Here is an 11,468-nt window from a genome sequence, read left to right on the forward strand (position 1 = left end):
GAAAGAAAGAAGAGAAGAGAAGAGGAGAGAAGAGGAGAGAAGAGAAGAGAAGAGAAGAGAAGAGAAGAGAAGAGAAGAGAAGAGAAGAGAGAAAAGAACCTCTTACTGGGATCTACTCAGCGCAAGAAAATCTATGTATCAAGAGATTTGGGCTTTTCTATCTTTTAACACAGAGCTAAATTATTATTTTTGTTAATTTCAGCATCACCAGCTACTGGACATACCTGTTATGTACCTTGTAAGAATGCTCCAATTTGATGTGACTAGGAAAAGCATTTGGAGGAGTTAACATGTGATGTAAATATTTTGCATTATCAAGATCTTGAATGTGAATTTGAACATAAACAATAGTTTTATAAGAATTGATCAGAAAAATATGGCGATTTTGGAAGAAAATAGTGGGAAAATACTGTTTTTCAATAAGAGAGTGCAACAAAATAATGCTTACGGTGTTCCACTCTTTGCTAAACATGCCGCTTGTGATAGTTATATGAAGATGCACTTATTTTGGAAATAATGACTTCAGAGAAAGGATGCTAATTTGAATTCTCATTCTGGCTTTTGGGCAAAATAATATTCTTTCTAAATACTGTCTTTAAAATCAATTTCTCAAACTCAGCCTTTAAATATCTATTTGAGTTTCTAAATCTTTGTCTTTATCAAAGGGAAAAGAGAAATGAATATAATAAGTTAAAGATTATAAAGTAATTTAAAAATATGCATTTCTTTAGCCCTTATGACAACTGCACATAAATTCACTTATCAAAGGGAAAAGGGAAATGAATATAATAAGTTAAAGATTATGAAATAATTTTTAAATACAGATTTCTTTGGCCCTAATGACAACTGTACACAAATTCACTTGCTAAAAGGTATGAATGGTTTTTAAGATTTAAGAAACTGGTAGATTAAAAATTAATTTTAAATAATATTTGGAACAATCAATTACAATAAGGTAAATATACTGGTGTTATTCATTTACTTTAAAAACATCTTATCTTTTGGTGGTCTGGAGCAATGGCTCAGAGTTTAAGAAAACTTGCTGCTCTTGTGGAGTTCAGAATTTGGTTCCCAGCACTCACAAGGCAGCTAACAACTCTCTGTAACTCTAGTTCCAGGAGATACACACCCTCTTCTGGCCTTGATGGTCATTAGATAATCATGTGGTACATACATTTTTATACAGGCAAAACACACATATACATAAAATAAAATAATTGAATCTTTAATAAAAGACTATTCTCTACATTATTCTCCTCAATTTTGACAGGTTTTGTATCTTTGTAGTAGCCTCTGTTCAACTACTTTTTTTTCTAAATTGGTTCTTAACTTGGAAGCACGAACTTGAATGTAATCTGAAATTATTTTACTTTTCTTCAGACATGCAGCCTTAATTTGACTGTTTAGTAAAAGCAAAATACTCACTCAATCCACCTGTCTCTTTTCCAGTGTATCCTATTGTATTAATACATGTCTATTTCTTTAAAAAGTATAGTATTTACAGTATTTATTGATAAAATGTAGGTATACCTTATCCTCACTTCATTAGATGAAATACATATGAACCTAGTTTACAACTGGGCATTACAATTACCTGGTTCTTGGAGATTTTAATGTTACCCTCTGTCAGACAGTGATGTTCAAGAGCAGAGACATTTCATTTTACAGTTCAGATGATAGCTCAGATGAAAGTCAGCAATGGGATAAAATACATGACACTTTGGAAAATAAGATTAGTGGTAGTCAATGCAACTGAATCTGTTTAAGATTCAGCAGCAGTAATAATTTATAATTGCCTTCAAAGGACAAAGTTAAATATGATAAAATATTTAGCTTAACAATTTCTCCACCTACTTCATATTGTTTAAATTTAAATGTTGAAAATACAGTTAGTGCATTCCATTCCAGTGTTTCAATGTCCTTATTGCATAGTTTATTTTCCTAAGAAGTACAGTAACACAAACGTAACCATGTCAGCTAAAACAGGAAAACATGCAGAACTCTAATTATATTGACATTTTATTCATTATTTTCACTTTATCAAAATATGCCCACAGATCAGTGTTGGACTGGTATTCTTCCATGATCATTAGAAAGTCTGTATCACCTATAAATGATTTGAGTTAGTCTTTGATGTTTGTTTTTAATTCAAAAATAAACATGGCAAGAACATCATTCAGGGAGAGATTTATCTTTATTTCATGTTCCTTATAATGAAAGCTAAATGTTCTTGTCTTAATTCTACCAAGTACATGACTATGCATATGATAGTTAATAAATAAATACTTAGAATATAAGGATTATTGAGCCAAATGCAAGTAGGTGGCACAACACTCTCAAAATTGATACCATACCCACAGCTAACAGTTGTGTATCTTTGTTTATTCAACATGATACTACTGGCCTCATTAATTATCATATTTTTCCAATTTTTATTTTCTCATGATGTTATATATTTGTAAATGTTTATCTATATTATTGTAGACATTGGATTCTTTTTAATTTTATAAGTAACAGCATATCAAATGTTATGTGTGTTTAATTCTCCATGAAGCCAATGCCTTGATGAAGTTATATGTACATTGGAATTACTGTCATACTGTGAGAGATAAGAGGCAGAACGTTGGAGAGGGCAGAGCTTTCTGACTGATAGGCCAGGTTGTAACCTTTGAAGTGGGAGCTGAGAAAACAGGGCTCGATAAAGAGAGTTTCAGAGCACAGTGCAGAAATCCTCAGTCAGATAAATTCTTCTACAAGAAGAATTCCATTGGGTAGGAATGGTCTAATTCTAGTAAGAGACAGCCCAGTCACTGACTAGGTGTCATGGCAGAAAAGTGACTGCCTGAGGTATGATACAGAACCTGGAGACTGTCAGTTAGTTATGTTTCCTGCTGCACTTTGGAAGGGAAGATTGGGGCATCTGCACAGCTTTCATACATACATATTGAGCCCTTAGTGAAGTTACCATTGAGAGGATATAGATTTCTTTTTCTCATTGCTTTAGTTAATATACTCAACCATAACTATCCATGCCCTATAACTATTATTTAGTGAGAAACTGAGGACATATCTAATAGGTGCATCAAAGTCTTTAGATTTATTTATTGATTGATTGACCTTGAGAGTGAATCAAAGGCACAAGATAGACAAGCTCTCCACTGCTGAGGTGAGCCCAGAGTATCTGGATTTAATAAAAGAAAAGCTAAGTAATATATTCTGATGATAGAACAATGTGGACTTGTATATATTTGCATACAAATATGTATATTTTAACTTGACAGATAAAATTTCTAAGAAAAATTTCAAAATTTCAGTAGTTATACTTCAATAAAGTATGCTGGCAATGTTGAATGAAATAGGAAGAAAATGTGTAAGAATGGAAAAATGTTATTCAGATATAAGGCATAAAGATTCACTACCTGATAGAGTTGAGAATAGCATGTGACATATATATTCGTTATAAATTATATATAAGTAAATAGATTTTATTTATTTATTTATTTATTTATTATTTATTTGTTTATTTATGTATTTTAGTCTGGTGCTGAGAATCAGTCACAGGGCCTCATGCATGCTAGTCCATTGTAATGCCACTGAGCTGCATCCCTAGCTTGTGTAGTGTGATTTATGTTCTGTGTGTGTGTGGTGTATGCATGAGTATGTAGGTATGTAAGTAGCTTCGTGCACACATAGATGCTAGAGTAGGACGTCAGATGTCTTCTTCTATCATCATCCACTTTATTGCATTAAAAAAGAGTTTCTCATTAGATTGGCAGCCCTTTGTTTTTGCTAGGCTAGCTGGCCAGTGAGCTCTAAGGTTCTTCCTGACCCTGTTCTCAATGCTTGGCTATAGCAATGTACATCCAGGCTTGGCTTTCTGCATAGGTGCTGGAAATTTCACTTCAGGCCTTCTTGCTTACAGACAAATCACTTTTATCCCCGGAGTTATGTCCCCAGGCCGATAATACTTGATTCACACAATGCATACACATGAGTAATAATAACAATAATTATAATAAGTTACAGTGATTTTATGATCTCAGTATTTCTATATCATTCTAATATAGTTATTTTGAATTAATTCTCATTCATCAGCGATGTGATTGAAAGTCAGCAATAGATTTCAGTGAGTGTTTACCATATATTAAGCATTGTGTTATGTTTTGGTGATATACAGGGAGGCAGATCAAGTGTTTATCCTCCCCTCAACAATCAATTTCATTCACTTTGAAACAAAAGAATATGACTTTTCCATATGTTGTTGACTCTGAAAGAATTATAACAAGTTTGAAAAAAATTCCAATATTGGTTGTATTGAAAGGGTAAACAAACAAGACCCAAAATACAACTGGGTAATAGCTGTGTGATTCTTGTTTGTTCAACATTTAATACTACTGACTTCATTAATATTATACTGCACGCATGAATAGAATACTTCACACTCTATGGTACAGAGTCCCACTTGAAATACAAAATGCTTAAAAGAGAATCACAATGTCTTTGGAGAATTCCATTGTTAAAAGGTAAAATACAAGGTGTGCTTGCCCAGTAGGTCTGAGGTTCTACATTTGATTTCTAATATCATGAATTAACTAAGTAGTTAATTAATAGTAAAAAATATAACTGGCCCAGGTATAATGAGACACACCTGCAATCCCAACTATAAGGAGTCTGAAGCAAGAGGGCTGCATGTTCAACACTAGTGTGGCCTTTATATTGTCTTAAAAACTGGAATGGAAGTCAGCATCATTCAAGTTTTTACATGTGTAACTTTTAAATAAATCTTAAATGATTTTTATGAGAATCCATTTTGTTTTAAATTGTAAATTGAAAATGGTTAATATATCCTCAAAGATACTTCTGTTAATGGATTTATACACAGTTCATAATTTTTTAGAGCAAATTCTCAAGCATTTTTCCATGAATGAAATTTCATGACCTTTCTGTTGCTTTCTCTCACTGAACCTATCTTTTTAAATTATTAGATTGGGTCTCATGGATTTATGCATGACACTTTATTAAGAACTATTTAGTTCTTTTCATTTACTTAATAAACCATTCTCAGAGGAATACACATTACTTTCTTTGATAAATTCTTAACAAGGACATACCATTAAAAGGCATAAGAATTTTAAATTTTGAAACAAATTTCAAGATTGTTCTTTGGACCTCCAGTTATCCCTTTATTATGGGTTCAATAATATCTTTTCTAAAAGTGATGATGTTCTAATCCCCAAAATCTGTAAATGTGGCTTTATTTACAAATAAAGTCTTTCTAATAGAATAAGTTGTGATCAGGTGATAACGGTGAACTCTATTCCCATATAACTAAGTTTTGTTGTTTTAAGCCATCTTAGTTTGTGGATGCTAAGGCAGCCCCAATATCAAAACATAGCCTTTGAGGATATTTGAGAGTGCTTCTTTACTGACAAGTCACCAGATTAAGCACTCTCACTATGTCATTACAATCAGAAAAGCGATTTCTAATGCATTTTTAAGCCATATGAAGTTCATTCTATAGAATATAGGAAATTTTGACATTATCTACATATATGTGTATTTATATATGAATCAGATGACTTATTTGTTTAATCAGTTTTCTTCTGGCACTGTGGGAAACATGCTTTACAGTTGAAAAAATGGAAATTTCCATTGACTATGATGGTGGTTAGGCTCCTGTTATCTCTCCAGTTGAAAAAAAGTGGGCCTTGACAAGTCTAAGTATTTAACCTTAGACAGCTGTGGCAGCAATTGGATTACAGAGTTCAAAGTTGTGTTTCTGATTTCTTGCAAGCCTCTTATCACTTAGCTTCTGTTTCTTAGGCTCACATTTAGGATGGCACACTATCTGCTCTTTGTTTGGGATGGAAGTCAAAGAATTCTTGCCATTAATGTTCAGTCCATCTCTTCACTAAATGGAATGTGCAGGGTTTGTTGTCGGTGAGAAAGAACTTCCTGACATTGTCAATTCAGTATGGTCTGCATTTATCCTTAACCTCTGTGGATTATTATCATGAGAGGCAAAAGCTCAAAGAAAACACTCAAGTACAATGTGACTGTCAGATATGGTTGGTCTTCGGTTGACTGCACCAGGATGACATTTCCTTTGTTTAAGTAAGAAAAGAGCCTACTGATAGATCCTGGTTGTGAAGTCTATTCAGATAGAATGCACTCTAAATGCCATCTTTGGGTCTCATTGACAGCTACAGCCAATATAGTGATGTAGCAAATACAAGGTGGGAGATTCAGGGATATGAGAAACTTGAACTCTAGTCCTAGCTGTGCTGCTTGCTACCTGTGGGCCTTTGGATGTTGACTTGCTCCTCTACTTTTTAATCAGTCAAATGGACTCAAAAGATATACCTCCAAAGGTAATTGTGATAATAAACATTACTATAGTTATGCTAATATTTTGGATTATTACTGCTACATACCTGAAAATTGTTTCTACTGTAGAAACTTTAGCTCAAATCATGAGTGACTGGACTTTATAACCTTTATTGCATTATTATACCATTAAGTATCTTTTATGAGTTTTTGAGCCATATTTAAACCAGAGACAGAAGTAAAAGAAAAACTATATAGTAACAAAAGCTGAAGATCAAAAAATAGCTTTCTTGCTGCTCACAGCTGTGAAACATGGCTAACCTAATCTTACTTTTCCAATCCTCAAGATCTCTTGATTTACATAGATGTCACAGACTTCCCTAATAGGCACAGCCACCTGGCTTGGCAGGACCCTATGCAGTTCTTACTAAAGTATATGCTTTCCAAAGCATATGGCTCTGATAACTAGCAATCTTGATAAAGCCATATATGCAGATTTGATCTTCAGAAATTTATTTAAGTGATAAACTGGCATTGATACATATCCTCTTAACCAGATCTTTGTCCAAGGATTTCCTGATCATGTGTGAAAATCTAGATTGATACTTCAAAACAATTCTCATGATACACGTTTTCAAATCAAATGACAACCAGGGAGGAACGAAATCAGTCAAGCCCTTTAGACACAGAGACTCAGCCTGATTTATGAGGATGGAATTTTTTTGGTGAGCTGTGAATAAACACAGCAGATAAAGAAATTTGGGAAAGATACTTCTTAAAGTTTTCTGTTATATACTAGTATGCTACAATTACAGAATCTTTAACTGAAAACCATAGAGACTTATATTTCCTTGACATGACCTAAAACCCAGAAGAAAACACTAGAAAAGTAATTGATATATTTCATAAGACACACTGTTTCCTCATGTGAGCTCTGCATATTTTTGTTATAAAAGAACCTTGCTTTTCATATCTCTTTATTCAATAGAAGAAAATTATCTGCTTCTGGCACTTGACAGAAAGTATTTCAGAACATTTCTTCCCTTGGGAGGCAGTTTCCTTGTATGCAGCACAGTAGTAATTCTTTCCTTTGCTTGCACATCCACATGTAGCACACCACCTTGTCACCCATTTTGCTGACCTCATAGCCTATCTCTTTGCCTACTTATCACCTACAGGTTTTCCTTCCACGAGATCTGAGAAAGCAGGGGTCTGGACACACTTGCTCATCGTTGTAGCCTCTGTTACCAGAACAAACTCATTTAAGTAATTAATTAGTTAATGAAATTATTTCATCACAAAAAAATCCAGAGATTATGTCTACTTCATATCATTCTTTGTATAACTGTATGAAGTATAAGTAACTAAAGAAAATATGAGTAAAGTGTTTATCATACTCCTTGGTATTTCTCAACAACTGATACTGAGGAAAATGGGAACTGATTTGTGTTTTAATAATATCAGTCCTGCTGAGTAAAAACTCCATCGTGTAAATGAACCACATTTTCATTATCCACTTGTCAATTGAGGGACACCTAGGTTGCTTCCATCTCTTAGCTACTGTGAAAAGAGCAGCAACAAATGGATGTACAAGTGTCTCTGCAATAGGATGAGTTCTTTGGGTATAATGCCAAGCAGTGGTATAACTGGGTCAAATAGTAGGTTCATTTGTAGTTTTTTAAGAGTTCTCCACACTGCTTTCCATAGGGGTTGAACAAGTTTGCAGCCCCACCAGCAGTGCATGAACATTCCCCTTTCCCCACATCCTCTCCAACATTTGGTATCATTTGTTCTCTTGACCTTAGCCAGTCTGACTGGGGTAAGATGAAATATTAAAGTGGTTTTAATTTTCTTTTTCCTAATTATTAGTGATGTTGCACATCTTTTAAGATGCTTCTTAGCCATCTTTAATTCTTCTTTTGAGAACTCTCTTTTCAGCTCCTTAGCCCATCTTTTAACTGGGTTACTTACTGTCTTGATTCTCTGCTTTTTGAGTTCATTATGTATTCTGGATGTTAAACCTTTGTCAGATGTGTCACTGGTAAAGATTTTCTCCCATTCTGTGGATTTTCTGTTTCCTTCCCTGGTTGTCTCCTTTGATGTACAGAAGCTTTTCAGTTTAATGAGGTCCCATTTGTTAATTCTTGTCCTTGTTTCCTGAGCAATTGATGTCCGGTTTAGAAAATCCTTTCCTACACCTATATCTTGTAGTTTTTTACCAATGTTTTCTTCTAACAGTTTCAAAGTTTGATCTTTCACAGTTTCAGATCTTTGATCCATTTGGAATTAACTTTTGTACAAGGTGAAAGATAGGCATTTAGTTTCATTCTTCTACAGGTGGAGATCCAGTTTTGCCAGCACCATTTGCTGAACATACTGTTCTTCCTCCAGTGAATGTTCTTGGCTCCTTTGTCAAATATCAGGTGGTTGAAATTACATATGCTTATATTTGGGTCTTCAGTTTTGTTCCATTGATCTATGTGTCTGTCTTTGTGCCAGTACTATGTTGCTTTTATAACTATAGCTCTGTAGTACAGCTTAAAATCTGGTATAGTAATCCCCCCAGCATTGCTGTTAGTGCTCAGGGTTGCTTGTGCTTCCATATGAATCTTAGGATGGCTTTTTACAATCTGTGAAAAATGTCATGAGGATTTTTATTGGCATTGCATTGAATCTATAAATGGCTTTCAGAAGGATTTTCATTTTCACAATATTAATTCTTCCCATCCATGAACATGAGAGGTCCTTCCATCTTCTGATGTCTTCCTCAATATCTTTCTTTAAAGATTTAAAATGATATTGTAGAGGTCTTTAATGTCTTTGGTCAGGTTTATTCTGAGATATTTTACTTTTTTTGCACCTATTCTGAAGGGGGGTGTTTCCATGTGCTCTTTCTCTGATTGCTTGTTACTGGTACATAGAAAGGCTTTTGTAGGTTAATTTTGTAACCTGACACTTTACTGAATGTGTTAGTAATTTCTAGGAGTTTTCTGGTGGGATTTTTAGCATCCCTTAGATATAATATCATATCATCTGTAAAAAGGGATGATTGATTTCTTCTTTTCCAATTATTACTCTTTTAATTTTTTACTCAGCAGTAAAGAAAGATGAAATCATGAAATTTTCAGGTAACTGGATGAATCTAGAAACTGTTACACTAAGTGAAGTAACACAAAATCAGAAAAATATAATCAACACATGTTCTCCTTCATATGTGGATCTTAGAACCAAATCTTGATAAGTGAGTATGTATCCAGACATAACTACAGGAAGCAGGATAATGGACAGGAACCAGGGAGGTAAAGAAAAGAAAGAACATGAAAGAGAAGAACAGTAGGAAACAGGCATTAATAAAGGAGATATGGATAAAAATTGGGTTAGTTTAAGGGAGGGGGGAGGGAAGGTATACAAGGAACCTAGGGGATAAAGGGAAAGAAGGAGCTCAAGAGAGGTGGGACTATAGGAGAAGGGCATTATTAAGGGAGAAATGGAAAAAATTGGGGGCACCTTAATTGGGGAAACCATGATGGAGAGTTAGACATTGCGAGAGATAAATAATGTCTAGCTAGTTATAAAAACCAGAGGGAACCATGTTATTCAAACAACCTACTGACAAATTATACATACCAGATCAAGAAATATATGGCTAGGCGAGGTTTATCTGAGAACAGTTGATATTTACCCAAGATTTATCTACATGACACACAGTAATTAAGAGTACCAGACTGGTGGAACTAACCTTCTTGAATGTTTAACAGACACACTTTGAGGCCTATACTAATTTGGTCAGAGGGACATAAAGGACAGTTTTTGCTCCTTGCCCTCCCAGGTCAACTAGTCCAGGGGACTATGAGCATCTCGCAAAATGTCCTATAATTGTGGTAGGTCACCTGTCCTCTTGATCAAGGAGGCCAAGGAGACCCCACAACATGGACTTGAACCAGTGTCTAGTCTACAAAGAGGAGGGTCAACACAGAGAAATCATTTCCTCCATGCTTCCGAGTGAAGCCAGCCATGGTTGAGCAGGACCTTTGACTTATCTTCATATAGGTGGAACTGGTTAAAGAAAGGAACCAGAGGCTCCTCCCAAGCCCATGTGACCCTTGAGGAACAGATCTTCAAATGGCCTTAAGAGTAAAAATAAATTGGTTTATCTGAGCCAAGCATATGGCTTTAAACACCCAAAAGGAAATTATAACCAAAGATTAAAGCAGAAAATATAATTTTTTAAAAGTCCATATGTATAGCTGAAGGCTATATAATAAGCAACAATGCCAGATAGGAGATACCTTCTTTTGAGTTGTTGTCCAGGGTTGCCCAAGGGACTCCTAGACAGTATCCCAGCATAGAACTGGGAAAATGAACAACAGACCCCAATCTTATCTAAAGGAATCTTATGTAAAGGAACATTTGTTGCTAGATGAGGAACAGCTGCCCTTCCTAAAACAAAGACCTCTAGATAGGCTTACTAGATTTACCAGATGGACAAGTAGTGGGGAATGGCTGGTCATGCCGATATCACAGTGGACAGTAGCATGGATAACAGAGTATAAGAGCTCTAGTGGGGTGAGGGGGCTATGGGAGGGTGCCATATGGGAAGTGGTTATACAGTTGAATAAGATGGTTTGGGATGTTCTGTGTTATATACACGCACACACACAAAAATCAACAAATTTTAAAAAGTGAATTATATTTGAGGAGGAAGCATAAAAAGTTATGTCATGTTGATTAGTAGAGGTGATAAACATTACCATTGAAATCTACCCAATGACGTTATAGACATATACAGGTGCCAAGGATCTGAGTGCAACCAATTATGACTAGTAAGCATCAGATTCATACAGATTAGAGATGCATGCGCCAACATCTCAGTGTTATTATCGATAACAATGAGTCTTTCAGTAAGAAACAGTATATTTTAAAATGAAATGGAGATCTTTCTTAAAGGTTAAAACCTCATTCAATTTTATGTCTTATAGGTTTTATACTGAGTTCAATATTGTATAACTGTAGTAATTCAACTGTGAACCTAAAAATTTTATGGCCATTTTCGAAAGAGATGTATCTTTTCTCTGGAAACTGTTATTGAGTATGTTAAAGCTGTAATGAAATGCTTCTTCTAAAAAAATAAAAAGTATTTA

General features: G+C 34.6%; 1 protein-coding gene across 6 annotated transcripts in view; it reads left to right on the top strand.

Moving 5' to 3' along the window:
- Grik2 (glutamate ionotropic receptor kainate type subunit 2) overlaps positions 1 to 11,468 on the top strand; it is a 771,644-nt gene that overhangs the window by 357,644 nt on the left and 402,532 nt on the right. The gene's annotated exons all lie outside the window — the stretch shown is intronic.

The sequence above is a fragment of the Nannospalax galili genome, unplaced genomic scaffold (genome assembly GCF_000622305.1).
Source record: "Nannospalax galili isolate Female #2095 unplaced genomic scaffold, S.galili_v1.0 scaffold448, whole genome shotgun sequence".
In the NCBI taxonomy this organism is placed as follows: Eukaryota; Metazoa; Chordata; class Mammalia; order Rodentia; family Spalacidae; genus Nannospalax; species Nannospalax galili.